Source organism: Somniosus microcephalus, chromosome 2 (assembly GCF_052327205.1).
Source record: "Somniosus microcephalus isolate GS21.2 chromosome 2, FLI_Smic_1.0, whole genome shotgun sequence".
NCBI lineage: Eukaryota > Metazoa > Chordata > Chondrichthyes > Squaliformes > Somniosidae > Somniosus > Somniosus microcephalus.
Window position 1 is genome coordinate 14,872,386 of NC_140988.1, and position 14,921 is coordinate 14,887,306.

The 14,921-nt window shown below is 47.7% G+C and overlaps 1 protein-coding gene and 1 non-coding gene across 2 annotated transcripts in view; one reads left to right on the plus strand and one right to left on the minus strand.

The window, feature by feature from the left end:
* The window catches only part of ccser1 (coiled-coil serine-rich protein 1), a 1,261,432-nt gene that overhangs the window by 967,261 nt on the left and 279,250 nt on the right, over positions 1-14,921 (minus strand). The window lies entirely within an intron of this gene.
* On the plus strand, positions 5,157-5,228 carry trnac-gca (transfer RNA cysteine (anticodon GCA)). The gene has a single exon. It is a non-coding gene; the product is annotated as a tRNA-Cys (tRNA).

Sequence of the window (14,921 nt, forward strand, 5' to 3'; positions counted from 1 at the left end):
AAAGCAAAAAATGTAACTTAATGCTCCACGCAGTTTTCAGAGGCTGATAAAAATCATGAACAGAGAGACAGTTATTACTGTAACGAATGAGTGAAACATCTGCAACCTGATTTTTGTTCAGAAAGATGGGGATAGGAAAGACGCGACAACACAATACAAGACAATCGGCTGAACTAGACAAATTGCAGCTTTCTCCTGTTCAGCCTCAGACTTTCTTCCTCTCCTGAAAGCTATGATTAATGCTGAGATGTGTGTCCACGGGAGCCAGAATCCCTGCAGTATCTCATCCAGGTGGCTAGCCCTCGAGCACGTGCCTGCTGTGCTATCGGAAAGCCGGGTATCAAACTCATGCCCTGATTCTAACTTTATGTTGTCCACTTTGCAGCAGGGGTCACGGGGAAACAATTAGGACTAAGAATCCTGGCCAATTCCACCACCCCCCCCCTCCTCCCCCCAACCCAACAGGGACACCGAGGCCATTTTTAATATCCTACTCTCACCCCAGCTGATACTGGCCAACTCAGTGCAGGTGTGCCCACTTTCCGAGCAAAATCTTCAATTGACAACTTCCAACATCAAGCTGCCTTTATGCAGCGTCTTTAATGCAGTACAACGTCCCAAGATGTTGCACAGGAACATAATCATCAAAAAAACTGACGTCGAGTCAAAGAAGGAGACATTAGGACAGGTGAGCAAAAGCTTGGTCAAAGAGGCGGGAAGGGGATTAGTGCCAATTAACTGCCTGTTAACAGGTAGTTTTTAGCCTAATCCCTATTTTTAATGTTGAAGTGTGGGATTCCCGACGGCTCGAAACCACGCCAAGTTAGAGAAGGCGAACCGTCGGGATGAAGGGCTTGGAGGGGTCGAGATGTCCGGTGTTCAGGTGAGTGATGGGTGCATGAGTGCAAAGGTAAGTGTGTTTGGTGTGTGTAAAGTGCTTAAATAAGTTTTACATACCCTTACTTACACCTTTACAGCCTTCCTTCCCTCAGGTCTCGGGAGTCCCTCATCTCACCGGCACAGAAAGCAGAATGGCTGCGAGCTGTCAAAAATTGCAGCATTCAGCTTTCTGTTCCGGGGAGATCTCTAAATCATCCTGAGAGGAAGGAATTAACTTAGAATACAGACTGTCAGTGTTTGACAGCTTCAAACAGCTGTGAAATGCTGATATTTCATCTGTCAAAAGGTCTTGACAGATGAAATATCAATCTGTGATGTCACCTGTTGCTGGGTGGCCCTTAATTGGCCTGCTGAGCCCGCTGGGCAGGCTCAACAAGGTCAATCAAGTCAAAATCGCGTGGGGTGGCTAGAACTCAATGGAGGCGGGACTACAACCCTGAAATTTGTAGTCCCGCCTCCTACCCGACTCCTCAATGAAAATCCAGCCCATGGTTTCTGTAAAAGTTACAGTCAATGAGGATCAAACTGAGAAACACAGAGCAACACACTTCTAACTACAATCCAATCTGGAGTACAGAACCTGCCACACATGAACATGAGACGTTAAACCGAAGCCCTGTGTGCTCTCTCAGGTGGACGTAAAAGACCCCATGGCACTATTTCGAAGAAGAGGGGAGTTATCCCTGGTGTCCTGGGGCCAATATTTATCCCTCAACCAACATAACAAAAAGAGATTATCCGGTCATTATCACATTGCTGTTTGTGGGAGCTTGCTGTGTGCAAATTGGCTGCTGCATTTCCTACATTACAACAATGACTCCACTTCAAAAGTACTTCATTGGCTGTAAAGCACTTTGAGATGTCCAGTGGTCGTGAGAGGCGCTATAGAAATCCAAGTCTTTCTTTCTTTTTCCTCTTGATGTCAACTTAGTCTGTTTGCTGGGGCCTTTTTGAGCCCCATCGGTCTCCGCAGGCAGGGTTTATCAAAGCACGGTGCTGATTGACAATTTAATTCTGCAAGGGAAGACAGGAGGAAGTTTGGAGGTGGCGGGGAACTACAACGCACGAGGTCATGCTTCAATGAAGCCCAACAGTTTGCATAGGTTCAGAGCGCAACTCACTGCTGGCAGGAAATGAAGCACAAAGAAAGAAAGAAAAAGTGGCGTTTGTCTGTGGATACAAAGTCCGATTGATGTGAAAGAGAATTCCACTTCATAACACAACACAATCAAGTGGCACCATCCCTATCGTCACTTCGCCGGTTCATCTTATTTTATTGGTGGTAGTTCTAGATCGACATGTTGTTTGGATTGCAAATGGCAGTGCTTGTTTCCGCCCACCCCAGTGTTTCTCAATGTAAAAGAATAAGCAGCTCACCTTACTCATTTTATCGTAAACCTATTAGGGGGAAAGGAGCAAAGCCGCCTACAGATAGCAGCATTTCACCAAGCCAGGAGGATTTATTACCTTTATAATAGTATTTCCAGAACACTAAATATATGAATAAATGTTTCATTTTTATTGAAGATAGATGGCTAGCTAGATGGAGAGTTAGCGATTGAGAGAGAGAGAGAGAAAAAAAGACAGACAGACGTTGGGTATATTAGATATAGATATATTGGGCCGGATTTTCCGATCGGAGGCTTCCTGTGGGCAGATGCCTCCAATCGGGAAAAATCTACGCACTTACCTGCTGGCTCCGTAGATCCCGAGAACTCCGATCCTGGGCCTCTCCTGGTCCGTGCGGGCAGAGGCCCAGGTATCCCAGGGGCGCAGGCGGTTCGCAAGCGTCCCTGGGATCACGTGCGCCATGGGGAACCAATCAAAGAAGGGAATCCCATCTTCACACTTTTGACAGATCTCTCCGTGTAGACCCGTCAAAAGTATGAATGGGGATCACTCAAAAAGCACGCTAAAACATTAAATACATTTCTTTTTTAAATCACGTATTTAAAATTAGTTAAAATTACATTAAATTAAATATTGTAAACAAAAAATGTACGGGGCTAAAAATAAACTTACCTTTTTTTAATAAAGTATTTTTAAATTATAAATGAGTGGAAAATTTTTTTTTTAATTTTTTTTTAAAAAGGCTTTTACCAAGCGTAAGATTTTTAAAGGTTGTCAGCGGGCGGAGGTTGTGCAGAAAGCGGAACTCTCCACCCGCGGAGGCCCTTCTCCCGGGCAGGCGTAGGATCTGCCGAGACGATTCTTGACAGATCGGAAGTGCCGGTTTTCAGTGCATGCTCTTTGCACGCCTGAAACCGGCAATTGCGAGGCCCCTACGGGTGTGTACACAGCTCGTACACACCCGTAGGGATCGGAAATTCCGGCCCATCCGGAACAAGCATTTCACTGAAGACTTTGGTTGAGATAAGCAGGGTGCACTGGAGGGATGCGAGACCTCTGGTAGGCTCAATTTACAGCAGATGGGGCCCTCATTGCTGCTATTCAAGGCCGCTCGTCACCTTTCACTAGACGATAACAGGGAGTGGGAGACGGGAAGGAAATGGGCTGGGAAAATCGGGCCCGACACGCTCCCATCAATATTTGCACGTAGCGGGCAGGGAATGGTAGGCCAGAGATGACCCCTATAGAGGGCGGTGGGAGGGGGCGCAGGGGTAGGAAAATTAAGGTTGGGATTGGGAGGCAGCAGTAAGCCTCGCTGCCTCAGTTTCCCCATTGTTTCTGCCACTATCCTGCTCAATATGGGGTGGGAACAGCAGAGGAAAATCCAGGCCGTCTCGTCAGCCTAAATTGGGTCTACCAGCAAGCACCAAGCTTAAGGAGGACTCCATCTTGAACTGTACAACAGTGACATTCTTCTTTGAATTTTGTCTTTATGCATTAGCTACAGATGCCTCTGGATAGGGAGCTACCTCTCAATTGCGGTCTTCCTCAAAAATGTAATTCAAAATTATGTACTCTTCACAAGGAGAAGTCCAGTAGCTGAAGCCTGGTGCCACAGCATGACAGCATCAAGCCATGGTACAAGACTAAAAAGAAAGACTTGCATTTGTATAGCACCTTTCACGACCAACGGACGTCTCAAAGCGCTTTACAGCCAATGAAGTACTTCTGAAGTGTAGTCACTGTTGTAATGTAGGAAACACGGCAGCTAAATTGAGCACAGCAAGCTCCCACAAACAGCAACGTGAACAAGAGCTCCTTTGGAAATTTCTCTTGAAGGACACGTCCGGCTAGAAGCTAGATGGAGGGACAGTGCAAAAAGTGTGGCATCATGGATCATCACTGGCCCCATGATCATCCCTCACCAACACATTCATAGAACTTTACAGCACAGAAGGAGGCCATTCGGCCCATCATGCCTGTGCCGGCTTTTTGAAAGAGCTCTCCAATTAGTCCCACTCTCCCGCTCTTTCCACATAGTCCCAGGAAATGTTTCCTTTTCAAGTATTTATCCAATTCCCTTTTGAAAGTTACTATTGAATCTGCTTCCACCGCCCTCTCAGGTCGTGCGTTCCAGATCATAATAACTCGCTGCGTAAAAAAACTCATCTCCCCCCCCGCCCGGTTCTTTTGCCAATTATCATAAATCTGTGCGCTCTGGTTACCAACACTCCTACCAGTGGAAACGGTTCCTGTAGCGTGTTTCTATTTATTCTGATATTCGACAGAAACAGAAATCTAAAATTTCATGCAAGATAGAAGCATTTTGACATTTCGACTGTATGGAGACTGGCGCTCAGCCATCTGCTGATTCAGTCGACTGTGAGATTTTAATTTTTCATCCATATCAATTATCACTTCTGCATGCAGCAGAAACATCGTTCACTCCCACCCAGCAGATTCAGGTTTAAGATGTTCAAAAAGAACTAAAATGCTTCCAGACGGGCTGATATCGACACTAAGCATCTAAGACAAAAGAATTCTCTATGCAGAGCAACTAACAGAAACGCATTTAACCGGGCTTTTTTTAAATCAGTAATTTGGCAGATACAGCCCAGTTTCTGTCCTGGACAGTAGAATGCCAGCTCCATTTCTGTTTTAATTAAAGATATATACGCTCTCTCGCCGTACAATTCGCTGCAACCTCTGTTCAAGCTAATTCCCAAATAAACAATTTTAAAAAAAATATATATTTTTTTGTCTGACAAACATCTATTTCCTTATTGAAAAAGATTTGAAATCTTAAGGTCAAGTGCTTTTAGCCAACGCCATGGCGCGGTGGTCAAAAGTCGCCTCCATGTTGGCAGGATGAGACGGGGAGGAGGAGGTTAGCGAGGGCTGTCGTGGACCTCGTGGCACAACGGTAGCGCATTTGACTGCAGATCAAAAGGCTGCGTGTTCAAATCACTTTGGGGTCACTGATAATCCTGGAATTAATATTTTCTCATTGAAACTTATAAAATTCTAACAGGACCAGACAGACTAGATGCAGGAAGGCTGTTCCCGATGGCAGGGGAGTCCAGAACCAGGGGTCACAGTCTAAGGATAAGGGGTAATTTAGGACAGAGATGAGGAGGAATTTCTTCACCCAGAGAGTGGTGAACCTGTGGAATTCTCTACCACACAAGGCAGTTGAGGCCAATTCATTAAATATATTCAAGAAGGAGTTGGATATATTTCTTGAGGCTAAAGGGATCAAGGGATATGGGGAGAAGGCAGGGACAGGGTACTGAATTTGGATGATCAGCCATGATCTCATTAAATGGCGGAGCAGACTCGAGGGGCCGAATGGCCTACTCCTGCTTCTATGCTGATCCCTATCTGCTATCCCTGCTGGAATGTGGCATGGGGACCGTCAGGCGAAGACGGGAGCCTGCGATTGGCGCGATCAGTGGACAAATACTTAATCACGATTGTTTGCTGTTTTAACAGAAGGGTCAAACCCGTTTAGTTTAAATATTGGCAAAGGACCTTTTTCTGGACTCGGGGTAATGCTCAGCTGTGATGCTCCCCATGATTGGTTAACTCACAAGCGTCGACTCTCCAGGCTCACATCCTTTTTGGTGAGGTAATGTAGGGCTGCGATCACCCGTGAAACCATACCCAGCAACTCCCAAAAGGGGGGAGAATTTTTTTTTCCTCAATTTTTTATTCATTCACGGGATGCTGACATTTATTGCCCATCCCTAATTTCCCTTGAGAAGGTGGTGGTGAGTCGCCTTATACAACTGAGTGGCTTGCTCAGAGGGCAGGTTAAGAGTCAACCACATTGTCGTGGGTCTGGAGTCAGACCAGATAAGGAGCGCAGATTCCCTTCCCCAGCTGCTGTTGTGGGATTTTAATTCATGTCTCTGGATCATTAGTCCAGACCTCTGGATTACTAGTCCAGTAACATAACCACAATGCTACTGAAGCCCATAAGTAATCGAGATGTGAAATATACCTCACTGCAATTATAACAATGAACCAACTTCATCTTATGATCCTTCAGCGAAATGCCAAATTCAGGCAGGAAGCAGAAAGCTACCGTTCCAGTTATAGCTTAAGGCAATTCGGAAATTAAAAGTTACAGCTGAAAAATTCCACCTTTTTGGAAATGAATTACAATTTCTAATTAAACTTTCCCTCACGTTATTCCCGTGTCAACTTAACTTTGAAGCCGACATATGTTCCCGGCACAGAAAATCCTACGGGAATTCACTCCGGGTCATTGTAAGTAAGTGAACGTTAGACTTCAGGCCCAGTAAGCTGATGATAAAAAAACAGCACGTGCAGCACAACGTGCAGGTGCGCACTGCGGAGCCTGCGTCAAGTCTAAGACCCCACGCTATCCTGATCTGGGTTAGATCTCCTCGGGAAAGATCGACACGGATTCGTTCCATGTGGTATTGCATCTTGGCTGTGCAATGGTAATTTAAAAGGGGGCTGTTGCAAGCTAAATCACTAGGTCACTAAACGGAGAACAGTGTATAAATGCAGCGCTGTAATTGGCATATATTGATATCATCACATTGTCTTTTGCACACATCTTAGTTTTTTTTTAAATTCATTCATGGGATGTGGGACTCGCCAGTAAGGCTGGCATTTATTGCCCATCCCTAGTTGCCCTCGAGAAGGTGGTGGTGAGCCGCCTTCTTGAACCGCTGCAGTCCGTGTGGTGAAGTTACTCCCACAGTTTAGGGAGGGAGTTCCAGGATTTTGACCCAGCGGCGATGAAGGAACGGCTAATATATTTCCAAGGCGGGATGGTGTGTGACTTGGAGGGGAACTTGTAGGTGGTGGTGTTCCCGTGCGCCTGCTGCCCCTGTCCTTCTAGGTGGTAGAGGTCGCGGGTTTGGGAGGTGCTGCCGAAGAAAATTTTTGATGGTTTCAAAATTTCCTTCAGTAATGCAGCTGGTCCACTCATGCGCATATCTGGATTTGTAACAAGCTCCTATTCATTTCACCCATTGGTTGGAATAAACCTGCTTCTCCGACATCCAGTATTGAATGAGCAGAAATTTCCTCCAGTTAAATATTGGGAAGACCGAAGCCATTGTCTTTGGTCCCCGCCACAAACTCCAGTCCCTAGCCACCAACTCTATCCCTCTCCCTGGCCAATGTTTGAGGCTGAACCAAACTGTTTGCAACCTTGACATTCGACTTGACAACAACAACTTCTTAGGGGAGAAATTCAGTATTGCCCCATTTTGGGCGCAATTATCGGCCGGGCGCAAAGATTAGCGCCTGGCGCTAATTATCGCCTCCTTCTGCAAACTTGGCTTTTATCGCCCCTGGAGGTGATTGGAGCACTAAATCAGGCGCTTCACACCTGTCTTAAGGCGCTAACGCCGAGGAGCGAGGCGCTACCTCAGAGCGCTGGCGAAGCTCATGTGATGTCAGTCAGCAATGGAACACAGACACACTGGCGCCGGCCAGTTCTTAAAGGGGAGGGTCGATCTTGCTCTCCATCCACACCCTGCTCATTGCAGCCTTGAATCTCGGCCTGGAGAGACCTGTACATCAAATCTGCTGGAAGGAACAATGGAGAGGCCCAGGGAAAGAGCTCAGAGTGCAGCCCCCACAGTCTCTTCTAAATCGATACAAGGGCAAATCAAAATGAACCTGCAAAGTGCTGCTCAGTACCCAAAACTCCTTCACACAGCGTTGAATCTCTCCAGAAGTCTCTCTCTCTCTCTCAGAATGGGTGGTGCAAAAATGTCACCAACAAAAAAAGGCAGGAAGCAGTCACCTTTAAATAGCGCTCCCCCAGTCCCTTCCTGACTGCAAAACGCTCCCCTCAGCCTGTCGTTGCTAGCGGCAGGCGGTAAGGCAGGGAGCGCCACTCAATATCCGGTCCGGGGCGTTGCACACTCGACTGACGTCATGATCGGCCGGCGCAGGAGATCGTGGCGGTAGTGTTTAGCGCCGCCGCAAAATGTCTAGTTAATTCCATGAGCGGCGCAAACATCGCCGTGCACAGGCGCTTGTTGCTTTGCGCCCCATTAGTGCCCTCTTAACGTGCTAACGGGAGGTGCAAACCAACTGAATTGTTCCCCCCTTGTATTTATATAGCACCTTTAACGTAGTAAAACATCCCAAGGCGCTTCACAGGAGTTTTATAAAACAAAATCTAACACCGAGCCACATAAGGAGAAATTAGGGCAGATGATCAAAAGCAGGAGTAGTTTAGGGAGGGAATTCCAGAGCTTAGGGCCCAGGCAACAGAAGGCACGGCCACCAATGGTTGAGCGATTATAATCAGGGATGCTCCAGAGGGCAGAATTAGAGGAGCGCAGATATCTCGGGGGTCTTGTGGGGCTGAAGGAGATTACAGAGATAGGGAGGGGCGAGGCCATTGAGGGATTTAAAAACAAGGATGAGAATTTTAAAATCGAGGCTTAACCAGGAGCCAATGTAGGTCAGCGAGCACAGGGGTGATGGGTGAACGGGACTTGGTGCGAGTTAGGACACGGGCAGCCGAGTTTTGGATGACCTCCAGTTTACGTAGGGTAGAATGTGGGAGGCCAGCCAGGAGTGTGTTGAAATAGTCAAGTTCAGAGGTAACAAAGGCATGGATGAGGGTTTCAGCAGCGGATGAGCTGAGGCAGGGGTGGACATGGGTGATGTTACGGAGGTGGAAATAGGCGGTCTTATTTATGTTACGGATATGTGGTAGGAGGCTTATTTCAGGCTCAAATGTGACACCAAGATTTCAAACATTCTGGTTCAGCCTCAGACAGGTGTTAGGGAGAGGGATGAAGTCGGTGGCGAGGGAGCGGGGTTTGTGGCAGGGACCCTGAGCTGAGCTTCCGATCCTAGTGGAGTGCATTGGGACTCTTTACTAAATTATATATAAATGTAACTTGTTGGACAATATATAAACTGTTACGGAGCTCCCTTCATCAACCAGCAATGACTATACCAGGTCTTTGAAAACATTGAGAGAGGAGAGGGATTCCAGTGTCCGACATTCTCAAACAGACAGCATTGATTCCGATGGCAGCTCTTCTGAAATGTTCTCTGGGCCCACGGAGATAGTTTAGCTCCACTGTGGGAATACCTTCCTTCAACTAACATCTTATAGTGCAGGAGGGAGTCGCACAAAGACAACATTAACATCGCATTAACTACCTCCATAAAAATATAACAGTATCATCTTTTTATGCTGCGAATTAAAATTTCCCATCTGTTCAGTATTGTGTTAGTGACATTCATAACCACTCGTGCTAAAATGTCAATGGAAACTATAAAAAATATTCTACTCCCATAGGTGCAAGAACAATGCGCTAATTCAAATTCACTCATTAAAAGATGCTTTTTTTCTCTATTAAAAAGCTATGGGAGAAACAAGGTCCAACCAGAATATAATCCATTGGCTGGGACCAACCACATAATTTACGAGCTACAGCTTAAGTGCCTATTTCTTGTAAACTGTCCATATTTAGTGTGTATTCTTTTAGTAGTACACTCGTACCCATTTATTTGCTTAATTGGAATTCCCGCTTTAACACAACCGTTTCTAAAGTCCTATATTCCCGCCCCCCAATACTTCCAATCATGAAAAGTTTATTTTATCATTTTATTCCATGCAAATCCCACTTGTGCGAGGGTGACACTGCAATGAGACTCGTCACCTTTGAACCATGAGCCTTTCACCTCGCAATCTGATTGGGTTCGATGGCCAACGTGCTCATGACCCGGTTTGACCCGGTTCCTGCCGGTTTGTTAGTGTTGTGTGCGTGAGGTAGGAATGCAAATTGACCTTCCAGTATGGCTAAACTAAAAAAGAACACAAAGCGGAAGCGGATGTTTTGAATGGTTTGAAGGAATTGAGGATTCAGAGTGTGTGGGTGAAGAGGCGTCAGAGCTGGAAATTCCCACATTCGGAGAGGTGGATTCTACACTGTGTGTTCTGCATCGCTTCATTGATTCCAAAGATAGTGAAGCATCTGATGAATTTTATACACTGGAAGAGAAAGTCTGCAGGTTGATGACTTCTGATCACCACCAAAAAAATCTCAGAATTGCCCATAGCATTTAAAAAAACTCCAGAGACGTGAGCATTTTTCATTTTTTTTAAGGCGTTATACTGTATTCACCTTTTAAGATGTTGTAAGATGTTATAATTTTTATGGCATTCTGCATTCACCCTTGTTGCACAAAATTCAGGCAAATAAAGGTTGTTATGCACTTGATCGCTGTCGCTTCCTACTTTATAGAAATTCCCGCTTTATTGCAATCTTCGAGGTTGTCCCGAGCAGTTGGAATTAAGCGGGTTCCGGCTGTGCCTATGGGTAAAAGAATGAACCTGCATTTATATAGCACCTTTCATGTCCTCAGGGCATCCCACAGCCAACTAACTACTTTTCAAGTGCATGCAGGCAAACATGGCAACCAATTAGTGCACAGCAAGATCCTGCAAACAGCAGTGAGATAAGTGACGAGTTAAAAGGTAAACGGCCAGTTAATTTGTTTTGTTGGTGTTGATTGAGGGATAAATGTTGTCCAGAACATCCCGGTCTTTTTCGAATAGGGCCGTGAATCTTATATGCCCACCTGAGTTGGTAGACGGGTCCTCAGATTAGCAGTTCATCTAAAAGACAGCACTCTGACAATGCAGCACTCCCTCAGTGCAGTCAATGTCAGCCTAGATTATGCAATGGGGTTTGAACCAACAACCATCTGACTCAGAAGCAAAAAAGTGTGACCATTGAGTCAAACTTATCAACAATTGTGATCAAAAGTTGCTCGTACCAAATGACTCTCAGCCTACTGAAAATAAGCAACAGTGTCCACATGCTGACATCACCGATGGTCACTTCTACCCTACAGCTGTTCAAAACACCTTAAGTGCTGCTCTCGGGCACATTTGCTTCTTGTGCTCTTATCCTATTGACAGATTTGATACTCCAACCCAGGACACTTCAGCCCCAATCCGATGCTGGAGCTCAGAGAGTTTGTACAACGTAACTACAGCAAGGGTTAATCACCATCGCATTGCTTGTATCATAGCACTAAGTGCAGCTGTGTCACGGGACTCATTTCCAGCACGGTTGCCGGTCAGTTATCATGGCCTCCTGCCTTTGGCAGCTCTGTGTACCAGAGAAAATAGAGCGCCTAGCGGTCAAGCAGGAGAAATGCAAGCCACTGACTCAAAACAAAACCACACAAATTGAAAGGAAATTTCACTAATCCCATCGCATTACCGGTACCCGGCTACCGACCATAGAGCACATATACCAGAAACGCTGTTTACGGAGGTCACGGTCCATCATCAAAGACCCTACCCACCCCAGCCACAGTCTGTTCGCCCTCCTGCCATCTGGGAGACGCTACAGATGCATTCGCACCCGTACGACCAGATTTAGGAACAGCTTCTTTCCCAGGGCTGTCATCCTACTGAACTCCACAAATAAACCCTAAGGCCTGCACATCTGCCAATACACTTTATTATGGTTATATTTATGTTAATATACTACAAGCCAAATGTATGTTGAATGTTTAAATGTCTTAATCCAAATGTACACTCTCGGGAGCCGCAAGCCTACATTTCATTGTACTGCACTTGTGCACTACAATGACAATAAAAGTTGATTTGATTTGATTTGATTTGATATAAAGAACCAACACCTCATCACTGACCCAACAGCAGAGGTCCCTGGCTCCGACCTCCCTCGCAGACAGTGGGCGGCGCTCAACCCAATCCGCACAGGGCGTGGACGGTGCGGCCACCTGCTCCACAAGTGGAAGATGAGGGACGACCCGAAGTGCGACTGTGGCCAGGAGTCCCAGACCGTGGAACACATCACATCAACCTGCCCACAGAGAGGCACCTCATTTCTCCACTCGGCATCTCAGGAGGCCATCGAATGGACAGCCAAACGAGACAGCCCATTATAAGCTTTTCCCCATCATATGAAACAACAACAACTGATCCCGTATTCGCAGCGGAAAGTTGTGTGTGAAAAGAGCACGGGATGGAGGATGGACACTACAATGTTGTAGTCCTACCTCTGACCCATGCCCCTATTCCCATTTGGAATGCAGGATCCGTGAAATTACCCTATTGTGTGTGAATATATGTTGCAAAATATATTCTTCTGGCTGCGATGTTAGCCCCGTCTGCCCTCTTAGGGGGGCGTAAAAGATCCCATGGCACTACTACAAAGTTAAAGCCCATGGAATAAAAGGGACGGTGGCAGCATGGATACGAAATTGGCTAAGTGGCAGGAAACAGAGAGTAGTGGTGAACGGTTGTTTTTCAGACTGGAGGAAGGTATAGAGTGGTGTTCCCCAGGGGTCGGTACTAGGACCACTGCTTTTCTTAATATATATTAATGACTTGGTCTTGGGTGTTGATGCGCTATCAATTACTCAAAAGACTGAGGTTAAGCGAGTAACAACCAGGCTTTTATCAACTAAAGAATGAAGGTCCTGTCTCGAGTGGTCGACCCGTCCAGAATACTAAGGGACTGGGAGGTAGTCACTTATATACCTGGAATAGTGGGAGGAGTCAGCCGAGGCATGTCCAGACCTGTACCTAGTGGAATACACATACACCTACAGACAGGCACAACAGTGGTTTACCACATTCACCCCTTGTTTAAAAATGAGTCCGGCAGGGCGAAGTGTATTCAAAAGTTTGTGTATTGGAGTCTCTCCGGAGGTCTTGTCTGCCGCTGTGATCGACGTGGCGACGGCAGGGGGGGTGTAGCTTCCGGCGTCGCGTCCCGTGTCGGCTGGGGCCCTGGAGTGTAGTCCTCGTGGGTGACGGTCCAAGGCGAGCCGGCTGCTGGGGTTGGATATCGGGTCGTGGGGGGGGGGGGGGGTGGTAATGGGTAGTGGGTTACAGCGGTCCCCGAGGGTGCGAGGTCTCGTATGGAGACTGTGTCCTCCCGCCCGTCCGGGTACGCAATGTAAGTGTACTGGGGGTTGGCGTGGAGGAGGTCGACCCTCTCGACCAGAGGGTCCGTTTTATTGGCCCTCACGTGTCTTCTCAGTAGTACCGGCCCTGGGGACGTCAGCCATGGCGGTAATGATGTCCCCGATGTGGACTTCCTTGGGAAGACAAACATCTTCTCGTGAGGGGTGGCATTGGTGGCAGTGCAGAGCAGTGACCGAATCGAGTGGAGCGCATCGGGGAGCACCTCCTGCCAGCGGGAGGTCGGAAGGCCCCTAGACTTTAAGGCTAGTCGGGCGGCCTTCCAAACTGTTGCATTCTCTCTTTCCACCTGTCCGTTCCTCCGGGGGTTGTAACTGGTGGTCCTGCTTGTGGCTATACCCCTAGCGAGCAGGTACTGGCGGAGTTTGTCGCTCATAAACGATGAGCCCCGGTCGCTATGGATATAGCTGGGGAAACCGAACAGGGTGAAGAGGCTGTTCAGAGATTTAATGACTGTGGCACTGGTCATGTCCGGGCAGGGGATAGCGAACGGGAAACGGGAGTACTCGTCAATGATGTTGAGGAAGTACACATTGCGGTCGGAGGAGGGGAGAGGCCCTTTAAAATCGACGCTCAGGCATTCGAAAGGGCGAGTGACTTTTATCTGGTGGGCTCTGCCTGGTCTATAAAAGTGCGGTTTGCACTCAGCGCAGACTTGGCAGTTCTTGGTCATGGTCCTGACCTCCTCGATGGAGTAAGGCAGGTTGCGGGCCTTGATGAAGTGGAAGAACCTGGTGACCCCCGGGTGGCAGAGGTAATTGTGGAGGGCCCTCAGCCTATCGATCTGCGCGCTGGCGCAGGTGCCACGCGATAGGGCATCTGGGGGTTCATTGAGCTTCCCAGGCCGGTACAAGATCTCGTAATTGTAGATGGAAAGTTCGATTCTCCACCTCAAGATCTTGTCATTTTTGATTTTGCCCCTCTGCTTGTTGTTGAACATAAAAGCAACTGAACGCTGGTCAGTGAGCAGGGTAAATCGTTTTCCAGCCAGGTAGTGCCTCCAATGACGCACAGCCTCCACAATAGCCTGGACCTCCTTCTCGACCGCGGAGTGTCTGGTCTCCGGGCCCTGGAGGGTTCATGAGAAGAATGCCACAGGTCTCCCCGCCTGATTAAGGGTGGCAGCCAGAGCGAAGTCGGACGCATCGCTTTCCACCTGGAAGGGGATGGATTCGTCCACTGCGTGCATGGTGGCTTTGGCAATGTCCTCCTTGATACGGTGGAAGGCCAAGCGGGCCTCTGCCATCAGGGGAAAAGAGGTGGTTTTGATCAGTGGACGGGCTTTGTCTGCACAGTAGGGGACCCACTGAGCGTAGTAGGAAAAAAACCCTAGGCACCTCTTCAGAGCTTTTAGGCAGTAGGAGTTCCATAAGGGGACGCATCCGGTCCGGGTCGGGACCGATGACCCTGTGTTCCACAACACAGCCAAGGATGGCGAGGCGGTCTGTGCGGAATATGCACTTCTCCTTGTTATATGTCAGGTTCAGGAGTTGGGCGGTGCGGAGGAATTTCTCGAGGTTTGCGTCATGGTCCTGCAAGTCATGGCTGCAGATGGTCACATTGTCTAGGTAAGGGAAAGTGGCCTGCAGCGCGTTTTGATCGACCATCCGGTCCATCTCCCTTTGGAAGACGGAGACCCCATTGGTAACGCCGAAGGGAACCCTAAGGAAGTGATAAGAGGCGGCCG